This window comes from Oryzias melastigma, linkage group LG3, assembly GCF_002922805.2.
Source record: "Oryzias melastigma strain HK-1 linkage group LG3, ASM292280v2, whole genome shotgun sequence".
Taxonomy (NCBI): domain Eukaryota; kingdom Metazoa; phylum Chordata; class Actinopteri; order Beloniformes; family Adrianichthyidae; genus Oryzias; species Oryzias melastigma.
In genome coordinates, this window is record NC_050514.1 from 2566930 (window position 1) to 2589788 (window position 22859).

Here is a 22859-nt window from a genome sequence, read left to right on the forward strand (position 1 = left end):
CTAATGAAAATTATGTTTTTAGCATGTTCTTGACGATGGAGGACTTAAAGAAAGAAAATTAAGCCATAAATGTAATGTTTCAGTATTTCCTTATTCAATATTAAGGAGAAGACAACAAAATGTCACAAGCTCCACTCTGATGCATCACTTGCAGACAATAGATCCACGAACGTCTTTGTTTCCTCGTCTGAACTGATATCTGGATGTAAGCCGCATGGCTGGTTCGTCTGATATCGACCCGCTAATGTTAGCTTGGTGGTTTGTAAGGACATGTACATGTCTTTGACAGTACAAAACACAGTGGACAATTTTTCAACTCGAAAATTAAGTCTTTTATATGTCTCGTGGATCTTGATTTGGGACTTGTCAGTCTTTAGTTGAGGCTTTTCGGTCTTAACTTGAGACTTTTCAGTCTAGACTTGAGACTTATTCTTGACTTGAGACTTGTTCTTTGCTTGAGACTTGTCAGTGTTGACTTAAGACTTTTCAGTCTTGACTTGAGACTTGTTGGTCTTGACTTTAGACTTGTTCTTGACTTGAGAATTATCGATCTTGACTTAGGACTTGTTGGTTCTCTTTTGAGACTTGTCGTCTTGACTTAGGACTTGTTGGTTCTGTCTTGAAACTTGTCAGTCTTGACTTAGGAATTGTTGGTCTCGACTTGTCGATCTTGATGTGAAACATGTCAGTCTTGACTTGAGACTTGTTGGTCTAGACTTAAGACTCTTCAGTCTTGATTTGTGACTTGTCGATCTTGACATGAAACACGTCAGTCTTGACTCGAGACTTGTTGGTCTAGACTTGAGACTTTTCACCCTTAACTTGAGACTTGTTGGTCTAGACTTGTCAGTCTTGACTTGGGACTTGTCAGTCTTGATTTGGGACTTGTTGATCTTGACTTAAGACTTGTCATTCTTGACTTGAGACTTGTTGGTCTAGACTTGAGACTTGTCAGTCTTGACTTGGGACTTGTTGGTCTTGATTTGGGACTAGTTGATTAAGGTGTTATTTTATTTTTTTTGATGGACAGTTGTTAACTGTCATGATTTTACAGTTTTTGTTTTTGGTTAAAAAAAAAACGGACATTTTTCACAGTGTAAACTATTGTTGTCAGTTCAGTTTGTTCTTTTAGTGAATATCCTGGTTTGCATTTTCACTCCTAAGTCATTTATTTTTCTGTGAAAGGCTGAGAATGTTTTTTTTTTTTTAAAGCTTGGACTGTCCCCGTTTGTTCACATGAATCCAACAATCAAGTGGTGAAAACCTAAAAGTCAAAGCTCAAGGACTCGCAGAGCCGAGGCGTGGACTCGTTGTCCTCCCGTAAAGTGTGGAAGGGAAGGCCGGCTTTTCTCTGCGCCGTCAGAGACAGACGCTCAATGGACCCGAGTAGAGACTGAGGAGAAAAGAGGCACCACAACTGAAAGCAGAACCTGTTTTAGATAATCCTAACGGATCTGTAGGCGCGGTAACAAACGCCATCGAACCACCAGGAGAACGCTGGACTCAACGCCACATTTCTGAGCATAAACTCCACAAATGGAAACCAATAGTTTATGAAGAGCGAGAGTCATCAGATGAAACACTTCAGGACGGTGATCTGTCTCTAGAACCACTTCAGAAATGTCAAGTGGAAGATTGTTCAGAGTCACGGTACCAAATGTTCTGGTACTAGAGTGGAGAAAACTTGATGAAAGCGATTTAGTCGTTATTTCTGCATTTTTCTGCCTGACATCATAATGAGAAGCAAAGATTTCAAACACAAGTTACTGAGAAAGTTTCATAAGCGCTTGAAGAACCCCCCCCCAGCCCCCCGAGGCTTCACTCTTACTCACAGAGAGGAAAACGGCCTGATGGGACATTTTCTTAACAAACATGTTTTCTCATAATCTCTACTAACATGTTTTTACAGCAGTGATCAGATAATGATGTTTCTGTGTTAACATTATTATTTTAGCTCCAGCTTCTGATTAACTCTTTAATAGACACAAACATTTGTGAACCCAGAACACTTAAGTTCAAAGGTCACAATCAAACTAAACAAACATGAACAAAAATGTAACTATTGGAAGTAAAAAGGTGGTTCTGTTATACCATCAGATATTGACTTGTTATAAACAAAAAATAATAAAAATGAAAGAATAAACAAGTCTGAGATCAATTGGAAACCCAAGAATATTAAATTGCTCACTTTTACACACTTTATCCATTGAAATGACACAAAAGGACTTGAAACATTCAGCAGTACGACTTTGACTTGAGATGTGTTGGTTTTGACTTGGGACTCGTCTGTCTTGACAGGAGTTGCGTGCTTTGATTTGGGAATCATCAGGCTTGACTTGGATTTGCTGGTCTGGACTTGAGACTTGTTGGTCTTGTCGTTTGACTTGTTGGTACTGAATAGGGTCTTGACTCAAGCCTTAAGAACAAACACTTGGGACTTGGGTCTTGACTTGAGACTTGCCTGATATGACTTAATACTTATCAGTGTTTACTTAGAATCTTTCTGTGTTAACCTTGAACTTTCAGTCTTGACTTGAAAGTTTTTGTTATTGACTCGGGACTTGTTGGTCTTCACATGAGACTTGTCAATACTGACTTAAGATTAGTTAGTCTTGTCTCAGATTTTGTCAGTCTTGACTCGGGACTTGTTGGTCTTGACTTTAGACTTGTTTGTCCTGACTTGAGTCTTGTTGGTCATCACGTGAGTCTTGTCAATATTGGCTTAATATTATTCAGTCTTGTCTTAGAACTTGTTTGTCTTGACTTGGGACTCATGTCAGACCGTGAGAGTAAAGACTTGAGACTTGTGACTTCACAGCAATGACTTGGTCCCCTTTCTGGAACACAAACGTGAATCTGGTCAAATCTCCTGCTGCTGCTACAGTTTTTGTAGAGTTCCTCGTCAGACCTTCTGTTTCGGTGTTTCAGACTCGATTGCGTTTACCCCACAGGTTTGTCACTGTTGTCAAACTCTTCAGCAGCTTATAAACTCATTTTACCCACAATGCATCATAAAGCTGGAAGAGCATATTGGAAGCAGGAGGGAAATGATGAATGGGGGATGGAAAAATGACACTGATGAATGAGAGTGGGATGAATCTGTCTGGCAGGAAGAATTGCCTCCATGATGGAGTCAAACCGACACAAATTGCCATCAGACTCGAGCAGGTCTGACTGCTCGTAAACATGTCAGAGTGAGCTGTCGCTCCGCCACGCCGCTCAGAAAACCATCACACGACCCCCCGGCCTGAGGCGTCCCGGAAGGATCCGGGCGCGGCGGGAGTCCCTGTGCGTCCACGCTGAGTGTTTTAAAGGTCGCCCCGCTAAAACGGGAGGCGTCCTGAAGGAGGTTAGGGAGCACTAATGCATGTCTGAACTCACGATGGATGAGGAAACGCAGCCGACTGTTGCAGATATCTGCAGTTCCAGGACTCGTTTCCACACCTAATTGCGCCTGCAGTGACACATGGGAAAGGACAAAGAGAGGGCAGGCAGCAAATTTACCCAGAAAACGATAAGAGTGGATGTTTTAACAGGAAATGTGGGGTCTCTGAGCTTGTTTAACTAACAAAACATCGTTATTTAAAGGCCCCCTGATCATAAAAAATGACTAAAATGATCTTGAACGTCAGGAAACGTGAATATTTGTTCATAACGGCAAGAAATCCTGCAGGAAAAGTGGCGGTCTGCTCAAAAACAGACCTTTATTGGATGTCGCCTCCAGACTGATGTCTGCTCATGATTAACCAGAACGGGAGGATTTGGGCCAAAAGAGACGAATGGAGGAATTAAAAACATGAATCATGGGGGGTTACATCAGGACAGCAAAGAAGATCCAAGAAAAGTTTTCCTGACAGGAAAGAAGGTTCAAAGCTTCTTTTCTTTCAAATTACCTTCAATAAAGTGAAAAGAAGTTAGGATTCAGTTTGATGATGGAAACAAAACATTTTCCAAGTAATTTAGTAGAAATCATCAAAGCAGACGATTGCTCAAAGCAGAAAATTACACCAGAATTATTATTTTAAAATTTGTCCAAATTGAACAAGAAACTCAGAAAAATAAAAATCTATCAGTAGTTAGTTTGCATAGAAAATCTCCCACATGACACAATTTTATTGTCTAATTTCTATGTTAATTGCAATCTTGTGTTGTTAAATGCCAAATTAGCCTAAAACTTCAGAAAAAAAACTTTGGCAAAACAGCTAGCACGTGGGTGAAAAGATAGCTAAACTTTAAAATAGCTAAAAAATAAAAAATAAAAAAAACCTGAAAAACACTAAATTAGCCAAAAATAATTGCTAGCGAGTAAATTTTAGCCAAACTCCAAAATAGCCTAAAAAAACTTTTTCAAAAAAGCCAAAATAGCTTGCATATAGCTGAAATATTAGCTAAAGTCTAAAACAGCTAAAAATGTAAAGAACTAAGGAGTGTCGAAATTAGACAAAACAGCTAGCGGGTAAATGTTAGCTAAACTCCAAAATAGCCTAAGAAAATGAAAAAAGCCCAAGTTAGCCAAAACAGCTTAAGCCAATTTAAACCTTAAAAAACTTCCAATATTTTACTCTTCATAAAAATATATTTTGTTAAAAATAGATTTAGAAATTAGTAGAAAATAACATCAGGTCGTTAAGAACAATAAAACAAAATGACCTGGAGGGCCGAACAGAATGACTTGGGACTTGGACACGTGTCCGTGACTGTCAGACCATCAGTCTGCATGCATCTGAGTCTTTGCAGGAACCACAGCTGTGGAGCCTCCAAAGACTGTGCGGTTCAGTGGTGTGTCCACAGCTCATCTACAGTCCCTGCTCTCCTCCTGAAATGAAACCATGAAGCTCCACTGAACAGACAAATCTGTGAAAGTCGGATTGCAGACACCAGAAAATTCCTCTGCTTTTTCCAATTTTTCTCCATCAGTTCTGCTTGTTTCATCAGATGTTGTCACGGCCAATAGCGGGCCTCCAGTTTATCAGTGAATCTGAAAAGAATCAGACGTCTTCAGCCGCTAACAGTCTGAGCCATCTGGGGCGACACAACAGATGGTTAAAGAGTAATGCAATGAAACAAACCAGCGATGTTCTGAACAAAAGAGAGAATAGAGGAGGATGGAGACAAACTGTAATCTGTGAGGCCATCGTACCGCTATGATCCTCATCTCTTTCAATACTCGTGTTCTTATTGATTTTCAGGATCCTCCAAAAACCTCCTGTTCTCAGGATAAATACCACTCAAATCATATTACAGCTGTTGAAAAACAGTTTCAGACGCATGAAATTCTGAAATTAGTGTCGTATTGATTTTAGTTTCAAATGAAATTAAAGCCACAAACGGCATAGACCCTTTATACGTGATATCAGATAAAACAGTGACATCACCGCTACTGTGTAAATGTACTTCCTGTTTACAGATTTAGACCAGCAAGACTCACAACCAATCACTGTTAAACACAATTTTACCTAAATAGTAAAAAGTAGTCGAAGCTTACCAGCTATGACTGAAAATTTGTACAATATTAATTTTATAAAACTCTCACTGGCTGAGCGTCTCGTGGGTATGACTTGGGACTTAACTCAGGTCTTGAGAACAAAGACTTGGGACTTGTTGGTCTTGATTTAAGATTGTCGGTCTTGACTTGGAACTTGTTAGGATTGAATAAAGACTTGTTGGTCTTGACTTGAGACTTGCTGGTCTTGACTTGGGACTTGTTAGGATTGAATAAAGACTTGTTAGTCTTGACTTGAGACTTGTTGGGCTTGACTTGGGACTTGTTGGTCTTGACTTGGGACTTGTTGGTCTTGACATGGGACTTGTTGGCCTTGACTTGGGACTTGCTGGTCTTGACTTGGGACTTGTTGGTCTTGACATGGGACTTGTTGGTCTAGACTTGGAACTTGTTGGTCTTGACTTGGGACTTGTTAGGATTGAATAAAGACTTGTTGGTCTTGAGTTGAGACTTGTTGGTCTTGACTTGGTACTTGTCAGTCTTGACTTGGGACTTGTTGATCTTGACTTGGGACTTGTTGGTCTTAACATGGGACTTGTTGGTCTAGACTTGGTACTTGTTGGTCTGGACTCGGGACTTATTGGTCTTGACTTAAGACTTGTTGGTTTTAACTTAAAACTTGCTGGTTTTGACGTGAAACTTATGGATTTCAACTTGAAACTAGTCAGTCTTGACTTGGGACTTGTCAGTCTTGACTTAGGACTTGTGGGTCTTGATTTTAGACCTGTTGATCTTAACTTGAGACTTGTTGGTCTTGACTCGGGATTTGTTGATCTTGTCTTAAAATGTATTAATCCTGACTTGAAGCTAAGCGGTCATGACTTGTTACTTATTGGTGTTGACTTGTGACTTGTCAGCCTTGACTTGTGACATGTTGGTCTTGTCGTTTTGACTTTTTTTAAATGTCTTTTTTGCTCCTTTGTCTCCATAGCAACCATTATATTTTTTTGGTCACCTGGGGACGATGAATAGATCTATGTAACTTTTAGAAGAATCATCAATACTAAACGTTTGGATTTCCTTAGCAACTGTTTTTTGTTAACCACGCCCACATTCCTTGTCTGTTATATATCATATTTCGTATCGTTTCATTGAACTTCAGCCAATAACTCACAGATTACATTCACGATGCCCACATTTTCACCTTGCACTAATAATTGTGGTGAGTTTTTGAGTCTGTGGTCATTTCTGCTCGAAGCTGCAGAAAGAGAGAAGAATAGTCAGAACAATCTGGTCCTTCGGTCCAGGACGGCCGCAGGTCAGAATGAATCCTGCAACACCAACCAGGCCCCTACCCCAGCCCGATGGAGTCCTGAAGATCCGGGCCTTTGTGAGGTCACCCCCTAATTTCCCTGTGACTTGACAAATGTCTGAAGGTCTCATGGACCGACTCCAAATGACCTCTGGATTATGTGGAGCCATGATTCCCATGATAAGCTGCAACAGTGGGAAATTCTCCATTTTTAGTCAAATGACCGTCCGCATAATGAGACCACAGCAACAATAATATGTTTTGCTTCTCTGGGGATGATGATCATGATTACAGAGTTTTGGGACAGCGTGCATGACTAATGTGTCTGGAGGGTGGAACCACGGGGTCTGAGTCCCAGGAACGTTTTTAAATGTTCACATCAGAACGGCATTAACCAGATTTTAAGCTCGCTGTCGTTGCCCACGAAGGTGTGATTTAAGTAGAACAGGAGTCCTATTTGGTATATTAGAGCTCAAGGGCATAATGGTGGAGCGGCCACTCAGAGAATGCAAAGTCATGGATTCAAACAATTGACTGTATATGAGAACTGGACATAGTGACCCCAAACAGGAAGTGGCTCCAAGAAGGCAAAATCCCATAGACTTCAATAGAGACACAGACAGTTGTCACTCAGTCATTCTATTGGTCAGAAGAACCGTTCTGTCTCTGATACCTTTTTAACATTTTCTTTATAATCCATATTTAAAAAAAAATCTGTAGTTTAAGACATAATCAGACCAATCAGATCCCTCAATAAAAGTAGGTGGAGCCTGCTGGCGCCCACGTCAAGCATTCAGAACATTTGATTTTCTTTTGTAACCCGTTTCCAAGTGGTAGGGCGGAGGCTTTCCAACAAGCTCACTCCTGATTGGTGGAAGGGTTTGCTTGTTGGTTTTGACTTGGGACTTGTTGGCCTTGACCTGGGACTTGTTGGTCTAGACTTGGGAATTATTGGTCTTGACATAGGACTTGTTGGCCTTCACTTGGGACTTGTTGACTCTTGACCAAGGAATTGTTGGTTCGTGACTTGGGACATTTTGGTTTTGACTTGAAACTTGTCGGTCTTTACTTGGGACTTGTTAGTTTGTTTAAAAACTTGTCAGTCTTGGGGGGGTGGTATTTACAGGGAACCAAACCAAACCAAATCTCTACAAATTCTTCCAATTTCAAACCTGATCCAGGCTGCGAGCGCTCAGGAAAAGCAAGATGTCTGGTTTCCTGTCAGTCTTCTCCAGCTTCCCCCGCAGAAGAAAACATCCACAGAAACCGTTTGTTTCTCTGGTGGACCAGCTCTGATCTTCCAGCGTTTTCAATGGATTATCATTTCAAAGAACATCTCTTTACATCCACACACCAGCAACTTCCTTTACTGTTGATGTCAAAGACTTCTGATGTGCTTGAAGAACCAGCAGAGGATGCTGGGAAATGTGGACGGAATGTTTGGACTACATTAGTACAATCACAGCTGGAAACGTCAGTGATTAAAAATTCTTCAAAAACGTTCTTCACATCCATCAAAAGGTTCCTCTCGGTTCTGTCAGGATTGTTGGGTCTTCCGTACATAATCAGCGGCGTTGAGGTCAGCTGTCCTTTGACGTTCCTGTTTTCAGACTGATCCTTCACAGTCATAAGGGCCGCTTTGCTGTCGCGCTGCACCAGTTTCCTAAAGCAGAGTGAAGTGAATAATGGAGTCCATTTCCTTTTAACACCGAGACGAAAGCTCGTTATCTGCAGTTCCTGCACCATGTTTTCTTTCCAATCAACGGGATTTGAGAGTGTGGGTCTGCAGGAGCGGTCCCGCTCAATCCGAACATCTGACGCACTGATCATCCTTCAGACCTCCGACAGACGCTGCTGCTCCGACAGCCGTTTGGTTAATTGGAGATTTGTGAAGCTGCTTTCTGACTGTGATACTCCGCTTTGTATTGATCCCCCCCTCCCCCGATGGGGCGCATTCTCTTTTCTCTGCTTGAATAAACCGTGGAAACAATAAAATCCTTTTTGCAGAAATGATTTTCCTCTCTAATAATCCGCTGGTCCAACGATAAACTCCTAATTTAGTAGTTTGGAGCTCTTGGTTACAGCTGGAGAAACTCTGAACTTCATGTTCTTTTAGTTAGAAAGAAATCCTTCAGTGAGACGAGGATCTGAGTGAAGAAAAGGTCAAAAGCCTCTTTTTAAGGAATTATCTCGTTATTCCCGTTTCTGTTTAACTTTGAAGATGGATTCATCCCTCAGTCTGTGCAGGAAAGTCTGTTTGTTTAAAGATTTCACTTTAAGTTCAACAGGAAACAGAATCAACAAATGACTCCATGTTTGATGATCAATGTTTGATCTTTCTACCCAATTTCTGTCTTATAGCTCTTCAGATCAAACCTTCTGTCCTCTAGAAGACCCTCTGATGTTTCTGCTGTTTTTAACTTGTTTTTGTGGATTTTTTCCTCATGATGGAGATACAGTCTATGGAGAAAATTAAGTTTAAAATGACTGACTTTTTCTTTATTTGAATCTTTATGAATCGGAAGCAAACAATAGAATGTAATTTGCAGTTTCTAATGTTGCTCTGTGGAAACTGTGTCCTAGAAATTAACACTTTTTAAAAAAATTTAGGCTAAAACAGCCTAATAATTGTATGATATAATAATATAAGTGTGATGTTTTTAAGCTAAAACGGTCTCTTTTTTGCTCATTTTTGACTCATGGATGCCGTTTTCACCACAGATGTCAGAGCTCCTTCCCGGTCTGCGTGTCACAGACATCATCATAATCAAGATGGTTATCTCCTCTACCAAAGCGTGTCTCCACGGTCTGCCGCCTCCTCCACCGGCACCGGCCCGTCAGCCGGAGTCTGGTCGGTCCATTTCTGACAGCGTGCCTGTTAGCACAGCTTCAGGTGGTGCGAGTGGTGTTCAGCTCAAACTTTTTAGAGGATATTCAATCAATTAATCACCAAAAATGACCAACAAGACGTCAAAAATGTCAATCAAGAATAATCGTTTGCTTGACATTTATAGTGTTTGAACAAAAAGACCAAACTGAGACCTGTAGAGGTCTTTAGAGGTTTAATACTGTAAAAAAGACGTCAGTCGGCATAAAATCTTGTTCTTTTATCCGCTAACGTCCAGCGACAGACAGAATGAAGACAGATGAGGACGTGTGTTGGACGGGGTAAAGGTGATCTGCAGAATGAGGAGGCTGACAGCGAGGTGACAGGATGATGGAGTGATGATGGAGGAGGGCGAATGAAGGAGTGTGAGGGAGCAGCCGGACAGGGACGAGCAGAGGAGGCTATCCCTGAGACAGGGACGATCGGAGGAGGCGATCCCTGAGACAGGTACGAGTGGAGGAGGCGATCCTTGAGACAGGTACGAGTGGAGGAGGCGGTCCCTGAGACAGGGACGAGAGGAGGAGGCGATCCTTGAGACAGGGACGATCGGAGGAGGCGATCTCTGAGACAGGGACGATCGGAGGAGGCGATCCCTGAGACAGGTACGAGTGGAGGAGGCGATCCTTGAGACAGGGACGAGCGGAGGAGGCGATCCTTGAGACAGGGACGAGCAGAGGAGGTGATCCCTGAGACAGGTAGGAGCGGAGGAGGTGATCCCTGAGACGGGGACGAGCGGAGGAGGCAATCCCTGAGACAGGTACGAGTGGAGGAGGCGATCCCTGAGACAGGTACGAGTGGAGGAGGCGATCCCTGAGACAGCCGGATGCTGGCGGGAAGAAACGGCTTCAGGACCGTCTGCAGTGTTGGTTTAAGACCAGCTGGACTCGCAGGTTCAAGTCAACCGAGTTGGTAGCCGTAGCAGAAACATCTGTTAGCAAACAAACTGACATATTTTGGATTTTACGCACAGAAACAAACACAAACCTTCAGATTTTGCAGCTGAAACTGAAACTTCAGAGAGTTTAGTCCTGTTCTGGGCTCCAGGTGGAGGTTCTGTCCCTCAGAGTCTCGGCTGGTTCATGAGGGATCGACGTGTCAGAGATGTTCTTTGGTGTTCAGTCAGGAAGAGACTCAAAGACCTGGAAGGACCTGAACGAGCATCAACTACATCCTCATACGGGCACTTACCCGTCATGTGCACAGCTGTGGTGCAGCATTTCTATGGTCAGCAAGGAGCCAGAACTCACACCGTCCAAACCACTAGAGTGTGGCGTAAGGACGCTGCATCACTTGTACATCAGAAGTGTGTGGAACTTTCATTATCCTCACAAATACTTCACGATACACTGACCACACAGACAACAATAGTACGTTCCATTTTCATCCTCATACAGCCTGAAGGAACTGTGAGACCCACCAGAACTCATTAAGATGCTTCAGTCCTCTCTAAAACCCTCCACAGATCTGGACGACCCAAAAACCTGCAGACCTTTGGCCCTCACCCCATATGGACTCATGTGACTTAAAGTGCATTCAGACTGGACGCATTTGGTCCACTTAAAGTGAACCACAGTTCCCTTCCTCCAATGATCTGCTTCAGTTTGACAGATTCTGTTCCGGTAAAAGGAACCTCTCTCAGACCCGTGTTTTAAGGTGGTCTCAGTTCATTTCCAACTGGACTGAGCTTCAGTTCGCTCTGATTTACTCAGTCTGAATACAGTCTGTGCTGAGACCAGAACAACTGAGCCAACATCACGTACCTTGTAGCCGTAGCGTCCTCAGTAACCGTCCTGCAGCATTCCTCCACCGTACCAAAGCAGCAGTAGAAATAAAAAGTTTGAATAAGTGAACAATCTTCCATCTTTCTGTTTGTTTTGACCTGCCCTTGTAGCTGTCAGCCAATGACCGAGGAGATCTTTAGTCATGTGGTTTCGTTGACAAGCTTTGGTCTGGACCAGAATTCTCTGGTAGACCCAAGTCCGAGTTCAGGACTCGATGAAGCGGACTCACTCTGGAACAAATCATTTTCCCGTTTGAATACACCTGAAGGGTTTGCAGTGGCACGGTCGGTTGAGCCGGCTGGCCAATGACACTTTTGATCTGATTATGACGATAAAATGTAGACGATGTCACATATTTAATGTGACTGTTCAAGTCAGAGATCACGATTAACGCCTGGATTTGACCTGCAGGTTCTTTAGAAAAAGAGACTTTCTCTGGGATTCTCTGACGCATGAAGAATGACGTTCCCAGTCTAGTTTATGTGGATCTACATCCGTTCAGTGATCAGTCAGATCCAGCAACCAGGTAGGATTCACCTGCTCTGGTTCACAAAAATCTTAGACTGCAGCTTTCTCTGGTGAAAATCATCTCAAAGTGACATTTCTAGCATAAATCTATGAGATTGAATGAAGTTTATTTGTGTTTGAAGCATAGAAGTTTTAATAGGAATTTGATTAGTTAAGACTTTGTTTTTCAATATGAAATGTCAATAAATGATTTGCTTTGTGTAAGAAACTGTTGTTTTGGCTCTTTTTTTTCTCACTGCGCCCACACGCAGCTTCCTGCAATGTCCACAGCGCCCTCTGCTGGAGAGTTCAGTCATTTTCTCTGAGCAGTTCTGAGATTTTCCTATTTTTAACCAACATTTCCCATGATTCCCTTCAAACGTGAACACAAATCTGATTTATGAAGAACAGCAGATTAAATCTGGTTCATTTAGCGACTACAATAGCTCAAAAATAGAGAGATTTTCCTTCTCAAGGTTTTGATTAACCAAATCTGAATCACATCCTCCTCATGTCTCTCATAGGCTTGATTTAAGACTTCTGCTGAAACAATCGAGTCCGGAGTGGGAAAGACCTCAGCGATCTGCAGCAGCCTCATGTGCACATGCATGTGTGTGTGTTATATTCAGGGAAATGTCATTAAAACGTCTGAATTCAAACGTCTCACCATGAGATGATTAACAGCAAACTGCTGGCAGATTATTCCACAGCGTGAGGCTAAATGATGTAATGGTATTTTTTTACAGAGTGACATTTATTACTTTCCTACAATAAATAAAAGATTTGCTGAATCAGCTTAATGAATTAAATAAAATGTAGGAGTGGTCGAATAATGGATCATTTTAAATGGAATCTAACATTAACAAAAAAGGAAGTGTTTCCAAAAATGAACATTTTCTCCTTATTTATTAGAATGATTAGCAGCTGCAGAATGTTTGTAGGTTTGTAGAGCTGTAAAAGATTTGGATTGAGGAGAAAATTGACCATTGATGGTCTACGGCCAATCAGGACACACGATACAAAGCTGCACCACAGGGCGGCCGTGGTGCAGTGGTAGGGCGGTCGACTCCTGATCAGAAGTGAGCAGGTTCGACTCCGCCTTGCCCGCCCATGTGTCGAAGTGTCCTTGGGCAAGACACTGAACCCCGAATTGCCTCTGGTGGGAGGTTGGCGCCAGTGTTCGGCAGCGGAGCCACCACCAGTGTGTGAATGTGCGTGTGAATGGGTGAATGGGTCTGTGACTGTGAAGCGCTTTGGGCCCTTGAAGGAGGGTAGAAAGCGCTATACAAGTATAGGCCATTTACCATCTATGAAAAAAACAAAACTCATCGAAAACGGTTCAGCGGTACAGTGAGGGAACACTGAACCTTAAACTCTTGTTCATGCTAATAAACTCCACCTACAGCGTTTTGGTTTGTCGTTTTAGGCAGGGCTACGCTGTGGTGGAGTGGTTAGCCCTCTCACCCTCCAGTGTCATTGTCCTGGTTCAAATCCCAGCTGTGTGGAGGGTTCTCTAGGCACCAACATGGTGACTCCAAGTCCTCCTGTAGATGTTTGTGGTTGTTTGTCAGGAATAAAATATAAATGAATGGATCATTTTAGCTGAAAGAATCCTATGGGAAACATTCATAAATCATCCGTACTTCCTTCTCAGAGAGGAAGGTCATAGAGCCGTCACTCAGAGGTTTGTCTACCACACCACATCCTGAAAGACACAAATGAAGCAGGATCCATCATTTCTGGGCTGTTAGAACAAACGATCTGAAGACTCCTGTTGGAAGTCCTTCCTCGAATACCAAAACCCGACAGCGTCTCCTTATTAAGGTGGATTTTTTAAACGTTTGCTCTCTTCTGCTCAAGGAAGCAGCTGCTGTGGGTTCAATCTTTTATTTATCGGATCGTGTCAAGATTCATTTGAGTTTCTACTCCGAGAAAATAAAGAAAAAAACATTGATTTGCACAGCAGCCTTTGAATATCAGCAACGGTTTCTGCATCAGACGGTTAACGGTTTCCCCGCTGAGCTTTTGGTTCATTGATATTTAGACCGCAGCAGAAAAACGGTTGTCTGTTCCGTGAAATGTCCTGGATGAAGACAGAGAAGAAGCTCAGCCGGCGTTCTTCAGCTTCTAATTATGTAGCTTTATTCTAACGAGGGATTAAAAACTAAATTCAGTCATAAATCCAGAGAACTTGATAGTTCTAAACGTTTTAATCATGTCTGCAGAGATCAGAGACTCATGAAGATAATAGATTCACAAGATGAAGAACTTTTAACAGCAAGAAAATAGTTTGCACTAAAGAAATCAAAGGTTTTCTGGACCCACGGGGTCAAATATGGCGGCAGATTTATTATTTCATTATTTTTTTTAAACATATATTTCTATATATAAGAAAAAAGTGGGATAATTACAGACCTCTGTGGTCCCAGAAAGTTCTTTGTTGTTTGTTTGTAGAAACAAAAAAAAAACAAAAAAAAACTTTCTGTCACAAAATAAGACAACTCTTTCTGGGACTGTAGAGGATTTGATCCGATCATCTTCTGATCCGTTTTCAAAGCGTTCTCAGTCTTTAAATCATGATGTCATTTTTATGTCGTTTTCTAGGACATAGTTTCTGCAGAGCGGCGGGAGTTCGTTAGGATTTCATCTCTGAGTTGTGGGCGGGACTGTTAGCCTGGAACAGAGCAACCCCGCCCCCTTTCTCCTTCCTTTTGTTGAGAGATCTCTGTTTACACTCTCTCCCTTTAGCTTACAGCTCCATCCTAACAAATTCTTCTCTTCATGTGTTTTCATTCAGTTCTCCATGCTTGTTTGGTGCAGTGGGATTCATGTGTTGTTTCTTGAATGTGTTGGAAGAGATTCTCAACACTTTCTCTCCCAAAATGTCACATATTGACGTTTGGTTAAGGGTCCCCGCGTCACTTTTTGACGTTTCCGTGTCCCAGTTTGTCACTTCTTGACGTGCTGGCTGTTCCCATTAAATCACGAGTCCTGAATATCCAGGCCATGAACCAGAAGGAGTCCAGTACCTAAACACGGAGCGTACTGGTACCCTAAAGCAGTACAGGTACCGGTAACCCTAATCTGGTACCGGTTCACATCTGGGCCTGTTACCGTGTCTGATACGGGTTTGGGTCCGGTGCTGCATCTGGTGCCGGGTTAGGGTACCGGATTTGGATAAACAGTTCTGGATAGCTAAAAACACTGAAGCTGATAGCTGAAAGTACTGAAGCAAAAAGCTGAAAATGCTGAAAATGTTAGCCAGCTAAAATATGAGCTAATTAGCTTAAAAAAACAAACAAAAAAATAAAATAGATAAAAAAATCAAGCTGGCCAAATTGTAGCTCAAAAAATAGCTAAACTTAAAAAAAGCCTAAATCAGTTAAAACAGCTAGCATGTAAATACTAGCCTAACTCCAAAACAGCCTAAAAAACTGGAAAAAAAACTAAATTAGCTAAAACAGCTAGCATGTAGCTGAATTATTAGCTAAACTCCAAAATAGCCTAAAAAATCTTAGTAAAGACCAAAATAGTCCAAAAAGCTAACAGCAAGCATTCAATTTCTAAAACTGTAACTTTTTAACATAATTATGAATAATAAAAGGCAGGAATATTATTCCAGAATAAATCAATTTAAAACTTAAATAACTTTCAATATTTTATTCTCTATAAAAATATATTTCGTCAAAATTATGCAACTTAGAAATGAGCACAATATAACATGACATATTTGACATATTTCTTTAAGCGTTTGGCCACGCCCCCTCCAAACATTTGATGTTTGGTTGATCGACTCTTTCCCAAAGTTTGGGTAAAACTTTCTCCTGCTTTATCTCTTCTTTAAAATTAAAACATCATTTTTTTTACAGGTTTCTGATTTGGTTTCATTTTTTCAACATTTCGTTTTGATTTCTGGAAATTACTTTGATTTTCTATTTTTTCTGGAATTTTGTTTTATTTCTAAAAGGTAATTTTTTTGTTTGTTTTGTTTTTCTGTCAGCTTCATCATCGACACATTTTTCAGAAAGTCAGAGGAACAAAAGTTTCCTGGATTTTCTTGAGTAAAACTTCAGTTTTTGCTGATTGTGTTCAAATGAATTCCTTCAACGATCCTGTTTTTGTGACTTCTCTGTTTTCTGCACGTTTGCGTCTCGTTGTTCGACTCTTTCCAGAGCTTCATCCCTCGCCGAGCTTGAGGACTCCCCGCCGTTCTTCTCGTTGACAGATCGTCTGCACTGTAAAGCCTTCAGGCCACACCCCCACACCCCCATCTTCCTCCTCTGTTTACCTGTGGTGTTTCCTTTATGCCCGACCTACTTCCTCTGCTCTTCCTCTGAACCCTGAAAACTTTCTGACACTTTCTCTTTCTGGATGACTGTGTTTTTCTCCGTCTGTTGCTCAAACACTTCCCTCTGAAAGTCAGTCCGATGTTTTCTGTCAAACTGAGGAGAAAACTGCAGTTCAAAACACAAAGACTCAGCAGCAGACTCTGCTGAAGTCGTGACTGCCACTATAACCTTCAGTCCGACTGAAAAGAAACAGAAAATCCTTCACTGTCCGTCCGTTCTCAAACACCGAGCAAAAAAAAGATAAAGGTCAGCATCAGTTTGAAGGACGACTGAAATCTTTCACTGAGGACCTCCAGCAGCAGAACAGAACCTCATGAAACATGAGTTTATTTATCAGTCGACAAGAGAGAGAGAGTAGGAACACACGTCCCATCAAACTCATCTGACAGGTGACCTTTGACCCTATCATCAACCACACTAATCTGACAGATGGCTTTATATTTAGTATACTATATACTATATTATATCCCATAATATCATCTAACTTAAGTCATATATTGAAGGAAACATTATCAATATACTTTATAAACAGTATTATGTTAGATTATGATGTTATGTGTTACAAATACAGCTATGAATCAAAGACAAGTTTTCCTACAACATTTAAGTTATATAAAGGACTACAGTCATGTGGTCCATCCATCCAAAAAAATAATAATTTCAACAAACATACAAGTAATAATGGAATATTTTTTGTACACTAATAGATCAAAAATATGAATTAATAAAAGTAAACAGGTTAGGTTCATGTTGGAATATATCTTAAACTACTTGAGTGAGTTGCTAATATATATATAGGGTATTTTTGCAAGTATATCAATAATTTTCTCCTTTCGTAACGGGAGGGATCGGATGCTTGGATGTCCTTGTCTACAGTCCAGACGTGTGTCCTGGTTCAGGTTTACCTTAAGGTCACTTCACACCTGCAGCCAGATTTACAAGGATCTGCAGGAAGGAGGTGGAACTGGGGCCGGATTGAGGGTTAAATGTGTCATTTTTGAAAAACAAACCTTTAAAATTGTGTTTGTGTTGTTTTGAGGAGCTGATCGTGTTTCTAGGATGTTGTGTTGCTGGTGGGTTATGTGCAGGTCTGGTACGTCAGGGTTCAATTCCCAGAGTTTTCATTGAGTTTCATCCACTTTGAGCCACTATGTGTCGCTCTCCCTGTGCCGGTCCCCAGCCCGGATTAAAACACAGGGATGTGTGAGGACAGAAGAGCATCCGCATTAAACTGTCTACAAACATCCTGTGCTGATCAGCTGCATGGCTGTGGAGACGCCTGACAGGATATGCTGAACGTTCAAGAAAGAAGGATGGAATGACTTCTGAAGTAAAGGAGGATTTCTTGCTCCAAAATTATGTTGGATTACGACCACTCTGCGTTCATTCTGATTCAGGAAGTCTTTGGAGCAACGGGAATCCTGCAGGAACAAACGGATCTGAGAGTTTACGAAAATACCAGAAGAAAACTAAGTTCTGTTTTTTCCAAACAGCTGATGAAGAGAAACTAAAACTGGAGAACTTACGTCGTTTTTGTTTGTCAAAGAAAGAAAATCCTTTTCAACATAAAAACATTTTAATTCACATTTTAACAAAAAAGTAAATTCTGTATCTAATCAAACTTTTTTCTTTTCAACCACATGAACCTGGAGGTCACATGACCTCGTTTGAAGCCGTCTTTTCACCTTTAACAAAATATTCATAAATAGTTCCTGTCAAACAAACTCCAATAAAAGTTAGTTTTGTTTTCAAACTGAAGTCCCTACATGAAGTGAACTGTTCAAAGTTCATTTCTTAAAATCAAATAAATAATCTTCATAACCCCCCCCACTCACACCTGTCGGGCATGATGGGAAAAGCCGCCACTCAGGCCTGATTATGGGCTGATTGCGGCTCTGATTATCTCCCCGAGCGAGCCGCAGGTTGGCTGTTGACTCAGCTGTGAGCAGAATCTGACCGAGTTCATTTTGGATAATTACTTCTGCTCAGGAAATGCAACCCGGCTGCCGTCTGCATTTAGAAGCTTCCTGTTAGCATTCAGACTTCCAATTATCCTGCATTTCCTGTTCAGTGCGCCGCTGCACTTGTTCAGGAGAGCGGACGGAACACTCAGGTTTGGACTGGAATGGGTTCTGTTCTAATTACAGCTCGTTTGCTGGGTTTGTTCTGCTCTTTCACACGTTTGTGGACCAACAGGACATTACAGCTGCCAGTCCTGAACTCTCAGGAGTCACTGGGATGCATTTCTCATTCCCACCACAAGAGGCGCTGCAATAAAAAAGCTTTATCTTAACATGATTTTTTTTTTGCGTCATCACATTGTGTCATTTGCAGGAGGATTTCTATCAAATGTTTAGGATTCTTTATTCTCAATATAAATAATCTTAAAACAAATAAACTGATTACATTTACGTAAACATGAACTCTATCAGTAAAAGCTGATTTTTTCTTTGTCAATAACAGCCTAACTTCACAGTTGATAAAAATATCAAATAAATATATTTTTAAAGCTAAAATGGCGTGAAAAGCTTCAGATTTTCTGTCTTGGCTGAAAAATTCGACTAAACAGGAAATATTTGTGCTGATCCGGCTGCAGTTGTGTTCTCCAGAAATAAAGAAATAGAAAACTAAAATAATAATAAAGCGTCATGAGGGAAAATTCAAGATGGCGGCCTCTTCCTGGAGTCAAAGTTGAACAAAATGTTGGTCCTAGCTGAAAATTGGAGCTGAAACTTCATGAAGATCGCTCCGTAAACACTTTTCCATTATTGAGAAAAATGTCAAAGTTTACACTTTGACATAAAATGTCCACCAAGCTGTAGGTCCTGTGGCCATCCCATAATAATTTCAAGATCTTCCTTTTTGTTCATTGATTTATTTATTGGAGCTCCTTTAGAGATTTTGACTCCATTCATTTGTTGACAGTTTCTCCTGCCGTGATGTCATCTCTTTTATATTTTTGGGAGGGGGGTCATTCACTTTGTCTAAATATTCACATCAACCGGGTACTTCATGTGTGGGGACTTTTGGGGGTCACTTTTTTGCTCAGAAGAAGGAAGAATAGTGGAAAGAATCTGGTTGTGGGCAGAAATATCAGAATGTTCCTCATTTCACTTATTAAATGAAAGAAACCCCAGAGGTCAGAGAGTGGAGCAGATTTTCGTCCTTAAATCTGGTTTATTTGGTAAAAACTAAGAGCAATTCCTCATCCAGAACATCCAGAACCCAAAGCAGCCCGGAGCGGTTTCTCTGGGAGCGGCTGGAACGTCCTTGGCATCAGGAGAGCTGGCACTGACACGTTAGCCAGGATCTTTCCAATAATCCCACTTCCTGTGGAAACTGCTCTGAGCAGCTGGATAAAAGTTTTAAAGGATGAACTCCGTGAGACGACTCTGTCATCAGAAGACACGACGCTTTCATCCTGTTGAGACACGAGGAGAACAGACGGAGATGTTTGATGAAACTGATGGGATGTCGGGATTCATTCAAACTCAGTGAGGAGGGAGAGCGATGAGGAGCAGCATGATTAGGAAATGTTAGTCTGTTACAGACAGAAAACGACGCGGTTCAGGCTTCGATTTGGTACAAGAGAATGAAATAACATCAAATTAACAGCACACACCTGCACTCTGTGTGTTGTAAAGCGTGGTTCTGTCAGTTTCTCCAGAGTTTCTCCTGAGTTTCCATCTGCGTCATCAGCTGCCGTGATGGCTGACGGATCCCTGCAGGAGCGGGAACGTCACGCTCTGCAGGAGTGATGCACGACAGATGAGCAGGAAACTCACTTCACTGTTTACTCAAACCAAGCGTTTTGGAAACCTTTTGTTTTCTATTAAATGACTTTCAAAATAAAAGATACAGTTGCTGACAAGAGATCTGCTGATACGAGTTTAAATGTGTTTTTTTCAGCTTTTAAATAGAGATCGGAGTGGGCGTGTCTTTGTGACAGGAGAGCAGAGGAAAAAATAATAAAGTTACCCTCGTAGGACTAATAAAACTTCATTGTCGGTCCTAACGTTTATGAAAAACTGATCTGTTAGAAATGATTCTGTCAACAGCTACAACTTTGTTGACCTTTAACCTCAGGAGGAGGCCACCATCTTGAATTTCCCATAAAGCCACCTTTAGCAGCATCTACAAATTTAAGCTCCTCTTATCCATTTCATTCTTGAGCGTCAGTGGAAAAAAAACGTTTGTTCTAAAGTTTGTAGATTTTAAATTGCAGTACTGTGATGAGCTAACAAAAGTGGCGTTGCACATATTTTACCAGAATATTGCGAAAATTCAACACCTGAATCGCTGGCTCAAGCTGATCAAAATGATATATCACACGATATGAACATATTAAGAATATGGGCGTGGGTAACGAGAAACATCCGTTGCCAAGGAAATCCAAAAATGTACTTTTGCAGATTCTTCTAAAAAATACATACTCTTGCTCGTCACAACTGGAAAACCAAAAAAGTCAATGGTTGCTATGGAGATAAATCAACAGAAAAGTCGCCATTTTGAAAAAACTGTGAATTTGTGACATGGAACTCGGACCAGTGTGCCACGTGGAGAAGTGGAGGGAAGTCTAGCAGCCGCTCAGCCATTGGGTAGATTATGTGGGGGTGGGGACAGAGGACTACACAACATCACTTCAGGCTCTACTTATTTTACAAGAATATGATTAAATTAATAATTTTATCATTCATACTATATTAATATTGTAAAAATTGAACACAAGAATCGTTGGTTCAAGCTGATCAAAACGATATATCACACGATATGAACGTATTAGGAATAAGGGCGTGGGTAACGAAAAACATCCGTTGCTAAGGAAATCCAAAAAATTACTTTTGCCAATTCTTCTAAAAATGACATAAATGTGAGTGTCACCCTCAGACAAACCAAATATAAAATTGTCGCTATGGAGATAAACCAACAGAAAAGACGCCATTTTGAAAAAAACTGTTTGTGAGTTTTTGACATAGGGCTCTGAGCAGGGCGCCAGGTGCAGAAGTGGAGGGGGAGGGGCGTCTAGCACCTGCTCAGCCATTAGGTTGGATACGTGGGGGTGGGGACAGAGGGCTACAAAACACCGATTTAGGATCCATATATTTATAGTTTTTTATTCTTGATTAGCTTCGTTGCCAAGATTTTTTATTTTTTTTATTTTCATTTTTGTCTTTTACAAGTTGGAAATAAATTAATTTATATATCATTTTTTTTATATATATTATTAAATAAAACATTTTAAACTGTCTTGGAGAAGCAGCTGCAGGAAAAGATCAACCAACTGGAATCCAGACTTTCAAGCCGCAGAGCCTGAAGTTCCAATCAAAGGAGGCGGGAAGCGCCGCGATGATCTGAGCGCCGCGTCAGACGCCGTCTGACTTTCAAAGACGCTTTTATCAGGAGACACCCAGCAGGTGAGAGACTGCAGGAAGCTCACCTCTGCAGCTTCCTGTGAGTCAGGCAGAGCTGGAGGGCCAAAGATCATCTGATGATGACAGAGCTTCACTCTGGATGGGATGGGAGTCGAAATCCAAGAAATTGTGAAAATATAAATATTATTTGTTTTTACAGTACACTTTTAGCAAAATTACAATAAATTTAATATAATTATTATAGAATCAGCTATAATTTAACCCCTTAACTCCAGTGTTTATGTTCTTTGATTTGCTGTAAATTTTCAACCCTTAACAGGATAGTTCCAGTAGATTATGAAGGGGAAAAACGGCGTGCACGCCGCTTTTCCCCTTCATAATCTACTGGAACTATCCTGTTAAGGGTTGAAAAGTTACAGTACGTTAAAGATTTTGTCCTTAAGTGTAACCAGCGTCAGGTGTTGAAAGGTTAAAGAAAAAAGATCAAGAAACTTTATTGGCCAGACGATCCATAGAAATCATCAGTTGATCATCTTGGATCTAAATTTAGATTTTCTGATGGAGAAATGCAAACATTTTTTTTTTACTGCAGAGTGATCCTCCTGTCAACACAGGTGCTGCAAAAGTTTGAATCAGGAGTTGGATTCTTTTGATCTTTGCAGACATTAAAGTTTAAAAAGTCATAAATAAGCATGAGATCGTTTGTGTTGTGAGAACCGGACCCGACATTTCTTCTTCTATCAGTGCAGCTCTTTAGGTTCTCCTGATAAAACGAGAGATAACGGAGTGTAAATATTTCATGGTTCCGTCTATATCTGCTTCTGTCCAGCGATCAGTGATCGGGTTCAGTCGCTAAAGGCGGTCTCGTCCTTGTTTAATAATTAAACCAGAGCAAAGCGTCTATTGGACGGTTGGTGCTGCTGAGGTTGTGGAGAACCAGCAGAAATTCCTCAGATCTTTTCATTAGAACTTGAATCCAGGGTTGCTGCTCGTTTTGTTACAGGGAAACGTTCGGTACCGATCCGGGTTCTGATGGAATATGAACCATACGCAGCAGCTGGAAGCATCAGTCCTGCCAGGAGAGTTTCTACTGCAGCTGCGGGTCAAAGACAGTCGGTTCTGATGGATTCCTGCAGTTTCTGCAGGAACTGGAATCACTTTAATCATCATTATTTTCCTTTGATTTGACATTTCTATGTATGAAAACA

The 22859-nt window shown here is 41.2% G+C and overlaps 1 long non-coding RNA gene across 1 annotated transcript; it reads right to left on the reverse strand.

Annotated features, from left to right (window-relative positions):
- Window positions 1-19272: 19272 nt before the first annotated feature.
- LOC112160473 lies at window positions 19273-21895 on the reverse strand. Its single transcript, XR_002921673.2, has 3 exons — window positions 21717-21895; window positions 19902-20025; window positions 19273-19700 (listed from the first exon to the last, which is right to left on the reverse strand). It is a non-coding gene; the product is annotated as an uncharacterized LOC112160473 (long non-coding RNA).
- Window positions 21896-22859: the final 964 nt, after the last annotated feature.